This window comes from Cherax quadricarinatus, chromosome 7 (genome assembly GCF_038502225.1).
Source record: "Cherax quadricarinatus isolate ZL_2023a chromosome 7, ASM3850222v1, whole genome shotgun sequence".
NCBI lineage: Eukaryota > Metazoa > Arthropoda > Malacostraca > Decapoda > Parastacidae > Cherax > Cherax quadricarinatus.
In genome coordinates, this window is record NC_091298.1 from 60,841,749 (window position 1) to 60,859,077 (window position 17,329).

Below are 17,329 nucleotides of genomic sequence, written 5' to 3' on the forward strand. Positions count from 1 at the left end.
CTACAAGCTTGGCTACAGCAGTAGTGTGTGGCTACAAGCTTGGCTACAACAGTAGTGTGTGGCTACAAGCTTGGCTACAGCAGTAGTGTGTGGCTACAAGCTTGGCTACAGCAGCAGTGTGTGGCTACAAGCTTGGCTACAGCAGCAGTGTGTGGCTACAAGCTTGGCTATAGCAGCAGTGTGTGGCTACAAGTTTGGCTGCAGCAGCAGTGTGTGGCTACAAGTTTGGCTACAACAGCAGTGTGTGGCTACAAGCTTGGCTACAACAGCAGTGTGTGGCTACAAGTAAGCTTGGCTACAGCAGTGTGTGGCTACAAGTAAGCTTGGCTACAGCAGCAGTGTGTGGCTACAAGTAAGCTTGGCTACAGCAGCGATGTGTGGCTACAAGCTTGGGTACAGCAGTAGTGTGTGACTAAAAGCTTGGCTACAGCAGCAGTGTGTGGCTACAAGCTTGGTTGCAGCAGCAGTGTGTGGCTACAAGTAAGCTTGGCTACAGCAGCAGTGTGGCTACAAGCTTGGCTACAGCAGCAGTGTGTGACTACAAGCTTGGCTGCAGCAGCAGTGTGTGGCTACAAGTAAGCTTGGCTACAGCAGTGTGTGGCTACAAGTAAGCTTGGCTATAGTAGCAGTGTGTGGCTACAAGTAAGCTTGGCTACAGCAGCAGTGTGTGGCTACAAGTAAGCTTGGCTACAGCAGCGATGTGTGGCTACAAGCTTGGCTACAGCAGCAGTGTGTGACTACAAGCTTGGCTGCAGCAGCAGTGTGTGGCTACAAGTAAGCTTGGCTATAGCAGCAGTGTGTGGCCACAAGCTTTGCTACAGCAGCAGTGTGTAGCTACAAGTAAGCTTGGCTACATGAGCAGTGTGTGGCTGCAAGCTTGGCTGCAGCAGCAGTGTGTGGCTGCAAGCTTGGCTGCAGCAGCAGTGTGGGGCTACAAGCTTGGTTACAGCAGCAGTGTGTGGCTACAAGCTTGGCTACAGCGGCAGTGTGTGGCTACAAGCTTGGCTACAGCGGCAGTGTGTGGCTACAAGCTTGGCTACAGCAGTAGTGTGTGGCTACAAGCTTGGCTAAAGCAGCAGTGTGTGGCTACAAGCTTGGCTACAGCAGCAGTGTGTGGCTACAAGCTTGGCTACAGCAGCAGTGTGTGGCTACAAGCTTGGCTACAGCAGCAGTGTGTGGCTACAAGCTTGGCTACAGCAGCAGTGTGTGGCTACAAGTAAACTTGGCTACAGCAGCAGTGTGTGGCTACAAGTAAGCTTGGCTACAGCAGCAGTGTGTGGCTACAAGTTTGGCTACAGCAGCAGTGCGTGGCTACGAGCTTGGCTGCAGCAGCAGTGTGTGGCTACAAGCTTGGCTACAGCAGCAGTGTGTGGCTACAAGCTTGGCTACAGCAGCAGTGTGTGGCTACAAGTTTGGCTGCAGCAGTAGTGTGTGGCTACAAGTTTGGCTTCAACAGCAGTGTGTGGCTACAAGCTTGGCTACAACAGCAGTGTGTGGCTACAAGCTTGGCTACAGCAGCAGTGTGTGGCTACAAGCTTGGCTACAGCAGCAGTGTGTGGCTACAAGCTTGGCTACAGCAGCAGTGTGTGGCTACAAGCTTGGCTACAGCAGCAATGTGTGGCTACAAGCTTGGCTACAGCAGCAGTGTGTGGCTATAAGTAAGCTTGGCTACAGCAGCAGTGTGTGGCTACAAGTTTGGCTACAGCAGCAGTGCGTGGCTACAAACTTGGCTGCAGCAGCAGTGTGTGGCTACAAGCTTGGCTACAGCAGCAGTGTGTGGCTACAAGCTTGGCTACAGCAGCAGTGTGTGGCTACAAGTATGCTTGGCTACAGCAGCAGTGTGTGGCTACAAGTAAGCTTGGCTACAGCAGCAGTGTGTAGCTACAAGTATGCTTGGCTACAGCAGCAGTGTGTGGCTACAAGTAAGCTTGGCTATAGCAGCAGTGTGTTGCTACAAGTAAGCTTGGCTACAGCAGCAGTGTGTGGCTACAAGTAAGCTTGGCTACAGCAGCAGTGTGTGGCTACAAGTAAGCTTGGCTACCGCAGCGATGTGTGGCTACAAGCTTGGCTACAGCAGTAGTGTGTGACTACAAGCTTGGCTACAGCAGCAGTGTGTGGCTACAAGCTTGGCTGCAGCAGCAGTGTGTGGCTACAAGTAAGCTTGGCTACAGCAGCAGTGTGGCTACAAGCTTGGCTGCAGCAGCAGTGTGTGGCTACAAGCTTGGCTGCAGCAGCAGTGTGTGGCTACAAGTAAGCTTGGGTACAGCAGCAGTGTGGCTACAAGCTTGGCTACAGCAGCAGTGTGTGGCTACAAGTAAGCTTGGCTACAGCAGTGTGTGGCTACAAGTAAGCTTGGCTATAGTACCAGTGTGTGGCTACAAGTAAGCTTGGCTACAGCAGCAGTGTGTGGCTACAAGTAAGCTTGGCTACAGCAGCAGTGTGTGGCTACAAGTAAGCTTGGCTACAGCAGCGATGTGTGGCTACAAGCTTGGCTACAGCAGCAGTGTGTGACTACAAGCTTGGCTACAGCAGCAGTGTGTGGCTACAAGCTTGGCTGCAGCAGCAGTGTGTGGCTACAAGTAAGCTTGGCTACAGCAGCAGTGTGTGACTACAAGCTTGGCTATAGCAGAAGTGTGTGGCCACAAGCTTTGCTACAGCAGCAGTGTGTGGCTACAAGTAAGCTTGGCTACATGAGCAGTGTGTGGCTACAAGCTTGGCTGCAGCAGCAGTGTGTGGCTGCAAGCTTGGCTGCAGCAGCAGTGTGTGGCTACAAGCTTGGTTACAGCAGCAGTGTGTGGCTACAAGCTTGGTTACAGCAGCAGTGCGTGGCTACAAGCTTGGCTACAGCGGCAGTGTGTGGCTACAAGCTTGGGTACAGCGGCAGTGTGTGGCTACAAGCTTGGCTACAGCAGTAGTGTGTGGCTACAAGTTTGGCTACAGCAGTAGTGTGTGGCTACAAGCTTGGCTACAGCAGTAGTGTGTGGCTAAAAGCTTGGCTACAGCAGTAGTGTGTGGGTACAAGCTTGGCTACAGCAGCAGTGTGTGGCTACAAGCTTGGCTACATCAGCAGTGTGTGGCTACAAGTAAGCTTGGCTACAGCAGCAGTGTGTGGCTACAAGTAAGCTTGGCTACAGCAGCAGTGTGTGTCTACAAGCTTGGCTACAGCAGCAGTGTGTGGCTACAAGCTTGGCTACAGCAGCAGTGTGTGGCTACAAGCTTGGCTACAGCAGCAGTGTGTGGCTACAAGCTTGGCTACAGCAGCAGTGTGTGGCTACAAGCTTGGCTACAGCAGCAGTGTGTGGCTACAAGCTTGGCTACAGCAGCAGTGTGTGGCTACAAGCTTGGCTACAGCCGTAGTGTGTGGCTACAATTTTGGCTACAGCAGCAGTGTGTGGCTACAAGCTTGGCTACAGCAGTAGTGTGTGGCTACAAGCTTGGCTACAACAGCAGTGTGTGGCTACAAGCTTGGCTACAACAGCAGTGTGTGGCTATAAGCTTGGCTACAGCAGCAGTGTGTGGCTACAAGCTTGGCTACAGTAGCAGTGTGTGGCTACAAGCTTTACAGCAGCAGTGTGTGGCTACAAGCTTGTCTACAGCAGCAGTGTGTCGCTGCCAGCTTGGCTACAGCAGCAGTGTGTGGCTACAAGCTTGGCTACAGCAGGAGTGTGTGGCTACAAGCTTGGCTACAGCAGCAGTGTGTGGCTGAAAGCTTGGCTACAGCAGCAGTGTGTGGCTACAAGCTTGGCTACAGCAGCAGTGTGTGGCTACAAGCTTGGCTACAGCAGCAGTGTGTGGCTACAAGCTTGGCTACAGCAGCAGTGTGTGGCTACAAGCTTGGCTAAAGCAGCAGTGTGTGGCTACAAGCTTGGCTACAGCAGCAGTGTGTGGCTACAAGCTTGGCTACAGCAGCAGTGTGTGGCTACAAGCTTGGCTACAGCAGCAGTGTGTGGCTACAAGCTTGGCTGCAGCAGCAGTGTGTGGCTACAAGTAAGCTTGGCTACAGCAGTGTGTGGCTACAAGTAAGCTTGGCTATAGTAGCAGTGTGTGGCTACAAGTAAGCTTGGCTACAGCAGCAGTGTATGGCTACAAGTAAGCTTGGCTACAGCAGCGATGTGTGGCTACAAGCTTGGCTACAGCAGCAGTGTGTGACTACAAGCTTGGCTACAGCAGCAGTGTGTGGCTACAAGCTTGGCTGCAGCAGCAGTGTGTGGCTACAAGTAAGCTTGGCTACAGCAGTGTGTGGCTACAAGTAAGCTTGGCTATAGTAGCAGTGTGTGGCTACAAGTAAGCTTGGCTACAGCAGCAGTGTATGGCTACAAGTAAGCTTGGCTACAGCAGCGATGTGTGGCTACAAGCTTGGCTACAGCAGCAGTGTGTGACTACAAGCTTGGCTACAGCAGCAGTGTGCGGCTACAAGCTTGGCTGCAGCAGCAGTGTGTGGCTACAAGTAAGCTTGGCTATAGCAGCAGTGTGTGGCCACAAGCTTTGCTACAGCAGCAGTGTGTGGCTACAAGTAAGCTTGGCTACATGAGCAGTGTGTGGCTGCAAGCTTGGCTGCAGCAGCAGTGTGTGGCTGCAAGCTTGGCTGCAGCAGCAGTGTGGGGCTACAAGCTTGGTTACAGCAGCAGTGTGTGGCTACAAGCTTGGCTACAGCAGCAGTGTGTGGCTACAAGCTTGGCTACAGCGGCAGTGTGTGGCTACAAGCTTGGCTACAGCAGTAGTGTGTGGCTACAAGCTTGGCTACAACAGTAGTGTGTGGCTACAAGCTTGGCTACAGCAGTAGTGTGTGGCTACAAGCTTGGCTACAGCAGCAGTGTGTGGCTACAAGCTTGGCTACAGCAGCAGTGTGTGGCTACAAGCTTGGCTATAGCAGCAGTGTGTGGCTACAAGTTTGGCTGCAGCAGCAGTGTGTGGCTACAAGTTTGGCTACAACAGCAGTGTGTGGCTACAAGCTTGGCTACAACAGCAGTGTGTGGCTACAAGTAAGCTTGGCTACAGCAGTGTGTGGCTACAAGTAAGCTTGGCTACAGCAGCAGTGTGTGGCTACAAGTAAGCTTGGCTACAGCAGCGATGTGTGGCTACAAGCTTGGGTACAGCAGTAGTGTGTGACTAAAAGCTTGGCTACAGCAGCAGTGTGTGGCTACAAGCTTGGCTGCAGCAGCAGTGTGTGGCTACAAGTAAGCTTGGCTACAGCAGCAGTGTGGCTACAAGCTTGGCTACAGCAGCAGTGTGTGACTACAAGCTTGGCTGCAGCAGCAGTGTGTGGCTACAAGTAAGCTTGGCTACAGCAGTGTGTGGCTACAAGTAAGCTTGGCTATAGTAGCAGTGTGTGGCTACAAGTAAGCTTGGCTACAGCAGCAGTGTGTGGCTACAAGTAAGCTTGGCTACAGCAGCGATGTGTGGCTACAAGCTTGGCTACAGCAGCAGTGTGTGACTACAAGCTTGGCTGCAGCAGCAGTGTGTGGCTACAAGTAAGCTTGGCTATAGCAGCAGTGTGTGGCCACAAGCTTTGCTACAGCAGCAGTGTGTAGCTACAAGTAAGCTTGGCTACATGAGCAGTGTGTGGCTGCAAGCTTGGCTGCAGCAGCAGTGTGTGGCTGCAAGCTTGGCTGCAGCAGCAGTGTGGGGCTACAAGCTTGGTTACAGCAGCAGTGTGTGGCTACAAGCTTGGCTACAGCGGCAGTGTGTGGCTACAAGCTTGGCTACAGCGGCAGTGTGTGGCTACAAGCTTGGCTACAGCAGTAGTGTGTGGCTACAAGCTTGGCTAAAGCAGCAGTGTGTGGCTACAAGCTTGGCTACAGCAGCAGTGTGTGGCTACAAGCTTGGCTACAGCAGCAGTGTGTGGCTACAAGCTTGGCTACAGCAGCAGTGTGTGGCTACAAGCTTGGCTACAGCAGCAGTGTGTGGCTACAAGTAAACTTGGCTACAGCAGCAGTGTGTGGCTACAAGTAAGCTTGGCTACAGCAGCAGTGTGTGGCTACAAGTTTGGCTACAGCAGCAGTGCGTGGCTACGAGCTTGGCTGCAGCAGCAGTGTGTGGCTACAAGCTTGGCTACAGCAGCAGTGTGTGGCTTCAAGCTTGGCTACAGCAGCAGTGTGTGGCTACAAGTTTGGCTGCAGCAGTAGTGTGTGGCTACAAGTTTGGCTTCAACAGCAGTGTGTGGCTACAAGCTTGGCTACAACAGCAGTGTGTGGCTACAAGCTTGGCTACAGCAGCAGTGTGTGGCTACAAGCTTGGCTACAGCAGCAGTGTGTGGCTACAAGCTTGGCTACAGCAGCAGTGTGTGGCTACAAGTTTGGCTACAGCAGCAGTGCGTGGCTACAAACTTGGCTGCAGCAGCAGTGTGTGGCTACAAGCTTGGCTACAGCAGCAGTGTGTGGCTACAAGCTTGGCTACAGCAGCAGTGTGTGGCTACAAGTATGCTTGGCTACAGCAGCAGTGTGTGGCTACAAGTAAGCTTGGCTACAGCAGCAGTGTGTAGCTACAAGTATGCTTGGCTATAGCAGCAGTGTGTGGCTACAAGTAAGCTTGGCTATAGCAGCAGTGTGTTGCTACAAGTAAGCTTGGCTACAGCAGCAGTGTGTGGCTACAAGTAAGCTTGGCTACAGCAGCAGTGTGTGGCTACAAGTAAGCTTGGCTACCGCAGCGATGTGTGGCTACAAGCTTGGCTACAGCAGTAGTGTGTGACTACAAGCTTGGCTACAGCAGCAGTGTGTGGCTACAAGCTTGGCTGCAGCAGCAGTGTGTGGCTACAAGTAAGCTTGGCTACAGCAGCAGTGTGGCTACAAGCTTGGCTGCAGCAGCAGTGTGTGGCTACAAGCTTGGCTGCAGCAGCAGTGTGTGGCTACAAGTAAGCTTGGGTACAGCAGCAGTGTGGCTACAAGCTTGGCTACAGCAGCAGTGTGTGGCTACAAGTAAGCTTGGCTACAGCAGTGTGTGGCTACAAGTAAGCTTGGCTATAGTACCAGTGTGTGGCTACAAGTAAGCTTGGCTACAGCAGCAGTGTGTGGCTACAAGTAAGCTTGGCTACAGCAGCAGTGTGTGGCTACAAGTAAGCTTGGCTACAGCAGCGATGTGTGGCTACAAGCTTGGCTACAGCAGCAGTGTGTGACTACAAGCTTGGCTACAGCAGCAGTGTGTGGCTACAAGCTTGGCTGCAGCAGCAGTGTGTGGCTACAAGTAAGCTTGGCTACAGCAGCAGTGTGTGACTACAAGCTTGGCTATAGCAGAAGTGTGTGGCCACAAGCTTTGCTACAGCAGCAGTGTGTGGCTACAAGTAAGCTTGGCTACATGAGCAGTGTGTGGCTACAAGCTTGGCTGCAGCAGCAGTGTGTGGCTGCAAGCTTGGCTGCAGCAGCAGTGTGTGGCTACAAGCTTGGTTACAGCAGCAGTGTGTGGCTACAAGCTTGGTTACAGCAGCAGTGCGTGGCTACAAGCTTGGCTACAGCGGCAGTGTGTGGCTACAAGCTTGGGTACAGCGGCAGTGTGTGGCTACAAGCTTGGCTACAGCAGTAGTGTGTGGCTACAAGTTTGGCTACAGCAGTAGTGTGTGGCTACAAGCTTGGCTACAGCAGTAGTGTGTGGCTAAAAGCTTGGCTACAGCAGTAGTGTGTGGGTACAAGCTTGGCTACAGCAGCAGTGTGTGGCTACAAGCTTGGCTACATCAGCAGTGTGTGGCTACAAGTAAGCTTGGCTACAGCAGCAGTGTGTGGCTACAAGTAAGCTTGGCTACAGCAGCAGTGTGTGTCTACAAGCTTGGCTACAGCAGCAGTGTGTGGCTACAAGCTTGGCTACAGCAGCAGTGTGTGGCTACAAGCTTGGCTACAGCAGCAGTGTGTGGCTACAAGCTTGGCTACAGCAGCAGTGTGTGGCTACAAGCTTGGCTACAGCAGCAGTGTGTGGCTACAAGCTTGGCTACAGCAGCAGTGTGTGGCTACAAGCTTGGCTACAGCCGTAGTGTGTGGCTACAATTTTGGCTACAGCAGCAGTGTGTGGCTACAAGCTTGGCTACAGCAGTAGTGTGTGGCTACAAGCTTGGCTACAACAGCAGTGTGTGGCTACAAGCTTGGCTACAACAGCAGTGTGTGGCTATAAGCTTGGCTACAGCAGCAGTGTGTGGCTACAAGCTTGGCTACAGTAGCAGTGTGTGGCTACAAGCTTTACAGCAGCAGTGTGTGGCTACAAGCTTGTCTACAGCAGCAGTGTGTCGCTGCCAGCTTGGCTACAGCAGCAGTGTGTGGCTACAAGCTTGGCTACAGCAGGAGTGTGTGGCTACAAGCTTGGCTACAGCAGCAGTGTGTGGCTGAAAGCTTGGCTACAGCAGCAGTGTGTGGCTACAAGCTTGGCTACAGCAGCAGTGTGTGGCTACAAGCTTGGCTACAGCAGCAGTGTGTGGCTACAAGCTTGGCTACAGCAGCAGTGTGTGGCTACAAGCTTGGCTAAAGCAGCAGTGTGTGGCTACAAGCTTGGCTACAGCAGCAGTGTGTGGCTACAAGCTTGGCTACAGCAGCAGTGTGTGGCTACAAGCTTGGCTACAGCAGCAGTGTGTGGCTACAAGCTTGGCTACAGCAGCAGTGTGTGGCTACAAGCTTGGCTACAGCAGCAGTGTGTGGCTACAAGTAAACTTGGCTACAGCAGCAGTGTGTGGCTACAAGTAAGCTTGGCTACAGCAGCAGTGTGTGGCTACAAGTTTGGCTACAGCAGCAGTGCGTGGCTACAAGCTTGGCTGCAGCAGCAGTGTGTGGCTACAAGCTTGGCTACAGCAGCAGTGTGTGGCTACAAGCTTGGCTACAGCAGCAGTGTGTGGCTACAAGTTTGGCTGCAGCAGTAGTGTGTGGCTACAAGTTTGGCTTCAACAGCAGTGTGTGACTACAAGCTTGGCTACAACAGCAGTGTGTGGCTACAAGCTTGGCTACAGCAGCAGTGTGTGGCTACAAGCTTGGCTACAGCAGCAGTGTGTGGCTACAAGCTTGGCTACAGCAGCAGTGTGTGGCTACAAGCTTGGCTACAGCAGCAATGTGTGGCTACAAGCTTGGCTACAGCAGCAGTGTGTGGCTATAAGTAAGCTTGGCTACAGCAGCAGTGTGTGGCTACAAGTTTGGCTACAGCAGCAGTGCGTGGCTGCAAACTTGGCTGCAGCAGCAGTGTGTGGCTACAAGCTTGGCTACAGCAGCAGTGTGTGGCTACAAGCTTGGCTACAGCAGCAGTGTGTGGCTACAAGTATGCTTGGCTACAGCAGCAGTGTGTGGCTACAAGTAAGCTTGGCTACAGCAGCAGTGTGTAGCTACAAGTATGCTTGGCTACAGCAGCAGTGTGTGGCTACAAGTAAGCTTGGCTATAGCAGCAGTGTGTGGCTACAAGTAAGCTTGGCTACAGCAGCAGTGTGTGGCTACAAGTAAGCTTGGCTACAGCAGCAGTGTGTGGCTACAAGTAAGCTTGGCTACCGCAGCGATGTGTGGCTACAAGCTTGGCTACAGCAGTAGTGTGTGACTACAAGCTTGGCTACAGCAGCAGTGTGTGGCTACAAGCTTGGCTGCAGCAGCAGTGTGTGGCTACAAGTAAGCTTGGCTACAGCAGCAGTGTGGCTACAAGCTTGGCTACAGCAGCAGTGTGTGGCTACAAGCTTGGCTGCAGCAGCAGTGTGTGGCTACAAGTAAGCTTGGCTACAGCAGCAGTGTGGCTACAAGCTTGGCTACAGCAGCAGTGTGTGGCTACAAGTAAGCTTGGCTACAGCAGTGTGTGGCTACAAGTAAGCTTGGCTATAGTAGCAGTGTGTGGCTACAAGTAAGCTTGGCTACAGCAGCAGTGTGTGGCTACAAGTAAGCTTGGCTACAGCAGCAGTGTGTGGCTACAAGTAAGCTTGGCTACAGCAGCGATGTGTGGCTACAAGCTTGGCTACAGCAGCAGTGTGTGACTACAAGCTTGGCTACAGCAGCAGTGTGTGGCTACAAACTTGGCTGCAGCAGCAGTGTGTGGCTACAAGTATGCTTGGCTACAGCAGCAGTGTGTGACTACAAGCTTGGCTATAGCAGAAGTGTGTGGCCACAAGCTTTGCTACAGCAGCAGTGTGTGGCTACAAGTAAGCTTGGCTACATGAGCAGTGTGTGGCTTCAAGCTTGGCTGCAGCAGCAGTGTGTGGCTGCAAGCTTGGCTGCAGCAGCAGTGTGTGGCTACAAGCTTGGTTACAGCAGCAGTGTGTGGCTACAAGCTTGGTTACAGCAGCAGTGCGTGGCTACAAGCTTGGCTACAGCGGCAGTGTGTGGCTACAAGCTTGGGTACAGCGGCAGTGTGTGGCTACAAGCTTGGCTACAGCAGTAGTGTGTGGCTACAAGTTTGGCTACAGCAGTAGTGTGTGGCTACAAGCTTGGCTACAGCAGTAGTGTGTGGCTACAAGCTTGGCTACAGCAGTAGTGTGTGGCTACAAGCTTGGCTACAGCAGCAGTGTGTAGCTACAAGCTTGGCTACATCAGCAGTGTGTGGCTACAAGTAAGCTTGGCTACAGCAGCAGTGTGTGGCTACAAGTAAGCTTGGCTACAGCAGCAGTGTGTGTCTACAAGCTTGGCTACAGCAGCAGTGTGTGGCTACAAGCTTGGCTACAGCAGCAGTGTGTGGCTACAAGCTTGGCTACAGCAGCATTGTGTGGCTACAAGCTTGGCTACAGCAGCAGTGTGTGGCTACAAGCTTGGCTACAGCAGCAGTGTGTGGCTACAAGCTTGGCTACAGCAGCAGTGTGTGGCTACAAGCTTGGCTACAGCCGTAGTGTGTGGCTACAATTTTGGCTACAGCAGCAGTGTGTGGCTACAAGCTTGGCTACAGCAGTAGTGTGTGGCTACAAGCTTGGTTACAACAGCAGTGTGTGGCTACAAGCTTGGCTACAACAGCAGTGTGTGGCTATAAGCTTGGCTACAGCAGCAGTGTGTGGCTACAAGCTTGGCTACAGCAGCAGTGTGTGGCTACAAGCTTTACAGCAGCAGTGTGTGGCTACAAGCTTGGCTACAGCAGCAGTGTGTCGCTGCAAGCTTGGCTACAGCAGCAGTGTGTGGCTACAAGCTTGGCTACAGCAGGAGTGTGTGGCTACAAGCTTGGCTACAGCAGCAGTGTGTGGCTGAAAGCTTGGCTACAGCAGCAGTGTGTGGCTACAAGCTTGGCTACAGCAGCAGTGTGTGGCTACAAGCTTGGCTACAGCAGCAGTGTGTGGCTACAAGCTTGGCTACAGCAGCAGTGTGTGGCTACAAGCTTGGCTACAGCAGCAGTGTGTGGCTACAAGCTTGGCTACAGCAGCAGTGTGTGGCTACAAGCTTGGCTACAGCAGCAGTGTGTGGCTACAAGCTTGGCTACATCAGCAGTGTGTGGCTACAAGCTTGGCTACAGCAGCAGTGTGTGGCTACAAGCTTTGCTACAGCAGCAGTTTGTGGCTACAAGTATGCTTGGCTACAGCAGCAGTGTGTGGCTACAAGCTTGGATACAGCAGCAGTTTGTGGCTACATGTATGCTTGGCTACAGCAGCAGTGTGTGGCTACATGTATGCTTGGCTACAGCAGCAGTGTGTGGCTACATGTATGCTTGGCTACAGCAGCAGTGTGTGGCTACATGTATGCTTGGCTACAGCAGCAGTGTGTGGCTACATGTATGCTTGGCTACAGCAGCAGTGTGTGGCTACAAGTATGCTTGGCTACAGCAGCAGTGTGTGGCTACAAGTATGCTTGGCTACAGCAGCAGTGTGTGGCTACATGTATGCTTGGCTACAGCAGCAGTGTGTGGCTACAAGCTTGGCTACATCAGCAGTGTGTGGCTACAATTTTGGCTACAGCAGCAGTGTGTGGCTACAAGCTTTGCTACAGCAGCAGTTTGTGGCTACAAGTATGCTTGGCTACAGCAGCAGTGTGTGGCTACAAGCTTGGCTACAGCAGCAGTTTGTGGCTACATGTATGCTTGGCTACAGCAGCAGTGTGTGGCTACATGTATGCTTGGCTACAGCAGCAGTGTGTGGCTACAAGTATGCTTGGCTACAGCAGCAGTGTGTGGCTACAAGTATGCTTGGCTACAGCAGCAGTGTGTGGCTACAAGTATGCTTGGCTACAGCAGCAGTGTGTGGCTACATGTATGCTTGGCTACAGCAGCAGTGTGTGGCTACAAGTATGCTTGGCTACAGCAGCAGTGTGTGGCTACAAGTATGCTTGGCTACAGCAGCAGTGTGTGGCTACATGTATGCTTGGTTACAGCAGCAGTGTGTGGCTACATGTATGCTTGGCTACAGCAGCAGTGTGTGGCTACATGTATGCTTGGCTACAGCAGCAGTGTGTGGCTACGTGTATGCTTGGCTACAGCAGCAGTGTGTGGCTACAAGTATGCTTGGCTACAGCAGCAGTGTGTGGCTACAAGTATGCTTGGCTACAGCAGCAGTGTGTGGCTACAAGTATGCTTGGCTACAGAAGCAGTGTGTGGCTACAAGTATGCTTGGCTACAGCAGCAGTGTGTGGCTACAAGTATGCTTGGCTACAGCAGCAGTGTGTGGCTACAAGTATGCTTGGCTACAGCAGCAGTGTGTGGCTACAAGTATGCTTGGCTACAGCAGCAGTGTGTGGCTACAAGTATGCTTGGCTACAGCAGCAGTGTGTGGCTACAAGTATACTTGGCTACAGCAGCAGTGTGTGGCTACAAGTATGCTTGGCTACAGCAGCAGTGTGTGGCTACATGTATGCTTGGCTACAGCAGTGTGTGGCTACAAGTATGCTTGGCTACAGCAGTGTGTGGCTACAAGTATGCTTGGCTACAGCAGTGTGTGGCTACAAGCTTGGCTACAGCAGCAGTGTGTGGCTACAAGCTTGGCTACATCAGCAGTGTGTGGCTACAAGCTTGGCTACAGCAGCAGTGTGTGGCTACAAGCTTTGCTACAGCAGCAGTTTGTGGCTACAAGTATGCTTGGCTACAGCAGCAGTGTGTGGCTACAAGGTTGGCTACAGCAGCAGTGTGTGGCTACATGTATGCTTGGCTACAGCAGCAGTGTGTGGCTACATGTATGCTTGGCTGCAGCAGCAGTGTGTGGCTACATGTATGCTTGGCTACAGCAGCAGTGTGTGGCTACAAGTATGCTTGGCTACAGCAGCAGTGTGTGGCTACAAGCATGCTTGGCTACAGCAGCAGTGTGTGGCTACATGTATGCTTGGCTACAGCAGCAGTGTGTGGCTACATGTATGCTTGGCTACAGCAGCAGTGTGTGGCTACATGTATGCTTGGCTACAGCAGCAGTGTGTGGCTACATGTATGCTTGGCTACAGCAGCAGTGTGTGGCTACATGTATGCTTGGCTACAGCAGCAGTGTGTGGCTACATGTATGCTTGGCTACAGCAGCAGTGTGTGGCTACAAGTATGCTTGGCTACAGCAGCAGTGTGTGGCTACAAGTATGCTTGGCTACATCAGCAGTGTGTGGCTACAAGTATGCTTGGCTACAGCAGCAATGTGTGGCTACACGTATGCTTGGCTACAGCAGCAGTGTGTGGCTACATGTATGCTTGGCTACAGCAGCAGTGTGTGGCTACATGTATGCTTGGCTACAGCAGCAGTGTGTGGCTACATGTATGCTTGGCTACAGCAGCAGTGTGTGGCTACAAGTATGCTTGGCTACAGCAGCAGTGTGTGGCTACAAGTATGCTTGGCTACAGCAGCAGTGTGTGGCTACAAGTATGCTTGGCTACAGCAGCAGTGTGTGGCTACAAGTATGCTTGGCTACAGCAGCAGTGTGTGGCTACAAGTATGCTTGGCTACAGCAGCAGTGTGTGGCTACAAGTATGCTTGGCTACAGCAGCAGTGTGTGGCTACAAGTATGCTTGGCTACAGCAGCAGTGTGTGGCTACATGTATGCTTGGCTACAGCAGTGTGTGGCTACAAGTATGCTTGGCTACAGCAGTGTGTGGCTACAAGTATGCTTGGCTACAGCAGTGTGTGGCTACAAGCTTGGCTACAGCAGCAGTGTGTGGCTACAAGCTTGGCTACATCAGCAGTGTGTGGCTACAAGCTTGGCTACAGCAGCAGTGTGTGGCTACAAGCTTTGCTACAGCAGCAGTTTGTGGCTACAAGTATGCTTGGCTACAGCAGCAGTGTGTGGCTACAAGGTTGGCTACAGCAGCAGTTTGTGGCTACATGTATGCTTGGCTACAGCAGCAGTGTGTGGCTACATGTATGCTTGGCTACAGCAGCAGTGTGTGGCTACATGTATGCTTGGCTACAGCAGCAGTGTGTGGCTACATGTATGCTTGGCTACAGCAGCAGTGTGTGGCTACAAGTATGCTTGGCTACAGCAGCAGTGTGTGGCTACAAGTATGCTTGGCTACAGCAGCAGTGTGTGGCTACATGTATGCTTGGCTACAGCAGCAGTGTGTGGCTACATGTATGCTTGGCTACAGCAGCAGTGTGTGGCTACATGTATGCTTGGCTACAGCAGCAGTGTGTGGCTACATGTATGCTTGGCTACAGCAGCAGTGTGTGGCTACATGTATGCTTGGCTACAGCAGCAGTTTGTGGCTACATGTATGCTTGGCTACAGCAGCAGTGTGTGGCTACATGTATGCTTGGCTACAGCAGCAGTGTGTGGCTACATGTATGCTTGGCTACAGCAGCAGTGTGTGGCTACATGTATGCTTGGCTACAGCAGCAGTGTGTGGCTACATGTATGCTTGGCTACAGCAGCAATGTGTGGCTACAAGTATGCTTGGCTACATCAGCAGTGTGTGGCTACAAGTATGCTTGGCTACAGCAGCAGTGTGTGGCTACATGTATGCTTGGCTACAGCAGCAGTGTGTGGCTACAAGTGTGCTTGGCTACAGCAGCAGTGTGTGGCTACATGTATGCTTGGCTACAGCAGCAGTGTGTGGCTACAAGTATGCTTGGCTACAGCAGCAGTGTGTGGCTACATGTATGCTTGGCTACAGCAGCAGTGTGTGGCTACAAGTATGCTTGGCTACAGCAGCAGTGTGTGGCTACATGTATGCTTGGCTACAGCAGCAGTGTGTGGCTACATGTATGCTTGGCTACAGCAGCAGTGTGTGGCTACAGTGAAAATGTTGGTAACTGAAATATTTGGGCAATATTTGACAATCTTCACTTTGGAAGCGTTTCACCAGCCAGTAGGATCTTCAGTCCAGTACAGAGAAGAAAGCTGGAAGACGACGAGGAGTTTGAGGTAATCAGTCCCCTAGTCTTGAGCCGATGTGTTCAGTCCATCAGTCTTGATTTAAAATTGTTTCTGTTATCAACTTTTCTGGTTTCGAAACCATTTATATAAGTGAAAATGTCTCCATATGTGGGTTGTTGGTTGTATGATAACCTGCTTAATGTAACTTACTCTAACTTTGAGTTAAGTGAACCAAGACTAACAATAACTTTATGGTCAGTCCTGTAGGTAAAGATAGTATGGTAGGAACAATATACAGTTGTGTTTCACTGTTGTACAAGATAGTATGGTAGGAACAATATACAGTTGTGTTTCACTGTTGTACAAGATAGTATGGTAGGAACAATATACAGTTGTGTTTCACTGTTGTACAAGATAGTATGGTAGGAACAAGATACATTGTGTTTCACTGTTGTACAAGATAGTATGGTAGGAACAATATACAGTTGTGTTTCACTGTTGTACAAGATAGTATGGTAGGAACAATATACAGTTGTGTTTCACTGTTGTACAAGATAGTATGGTAGGAACAAGATACATTGTGTTTCACTGTTGTACAAGATAGTATGGTAGGAACAATATACAGTCGTGTTTCACTGTTGTACAAGATAGTATGGTAGGAACAATATACAGTCGTGTTTCACTGTTGTACAAGATAGTATGGTAGGAACAAGATACATTGTGTTTCACTGTTGTACAAGATAGTATGGTAGGAACAATATACAGTCGTGTTTCACTGTTGTACAAGATAGTATGGTAGGAACAATATACAGTCGTGTTTCACTGTTGTACAAGATAGTATGGTAGGAACAAGATACATTGTGTTTCACTGTTGTACAAGATAGTATGGTAGGAACAATATACAGTCGTGTTTCACTGTTGTACAAGATAGTATGGTAGGAACAATATACAGTCGTGTTTCACTGTTGTACAAGATAGTATGGTAGGAACAAGATACATTGTGTTTCACTGTTGTACAAGATAGTATGGTAGGAACAATATACAGTTGTGTTTCACTGTTGTACAAGATAGTATGGTAGGAACAAGATACATTGTGTTTCACTGTTGTACAAGATAGTATGGTAGGAACAATATACAGTTGTGTTTCACTGTTGTACAAGATAGTATGGTAGGAACAAGATACATTGTGTTTCACTGTTGTACAAGATAGTATGGTAGGAACAATATACAGTTGTGTTTCACTGTTGTACAAGATAGTATGGTAGGAACAATATACAGTCGTGTTTCACTGTTGTACAAGATAGTATGGTAGGAACAATATACAGTCGTGTTTCACTGTTGTACAAGATAGTATGGTAGGAACAAGATACATTGTGTTTCACTGTTGTACAAGATAGTATGGTAGGAACAAGATACATTGTGTTTCACTGTTGTACAAGATAGTATGGTAGGAACAATATACAGTCGTGTTTCACTGTTGTACAAGATAGTATGGTAGGAACAAGATACATTGTGTTTCACTGTTGTACAAGATAGTATGGTAGGAACAATATACAGTCGTGTTTCACTGTTGTACAAGATAGTATGGTAGGAACAATATACAGTTGTGTTTCACTGTTGTACAAGATAGTATGGTAGGAACAATATACAGTCGTGTTTCACTGTTGTACAAGATAGTATGGTAGGAACAATATACAGTTGTGTTTCACTGTTGTACAAGATAGTATGGTAGGAACAATATACAGTCGTGTTTCACTGTTGTACAAGATAGTATGGTAGGAACAAGATACAGTCGTGTTTCACTGTTGTACAAGATAGTATGGTAGGAACAAGATACATTGTGTTTCACTGTTGTACAAGATAGTATGGTAGGAACAAGATACATTGTGTTTCACTGTTGTACAAGATAGTATGGTAGGAACAATATACAGTCGTGTTTCACTGTTGTACAAGATAGTATGGTAGGAACAAGATACATTGTGTTTCACTGTTGTACAAGATAGTATGGTAGGAACAATATACAGTCGTGTTTCACTGTTGTACAAGATAGTATGGTAGGAACAATATACAGTTGTGTTTCACTGTTGTACAAGATAGTATGGTAGGAACAATATACAGTCGTGTTTCACTGTTGTACAAGATAGTATGGTAGGAACAATATACAGTTGTGTTTCACTGTTGTACAAGATAGTATGGTA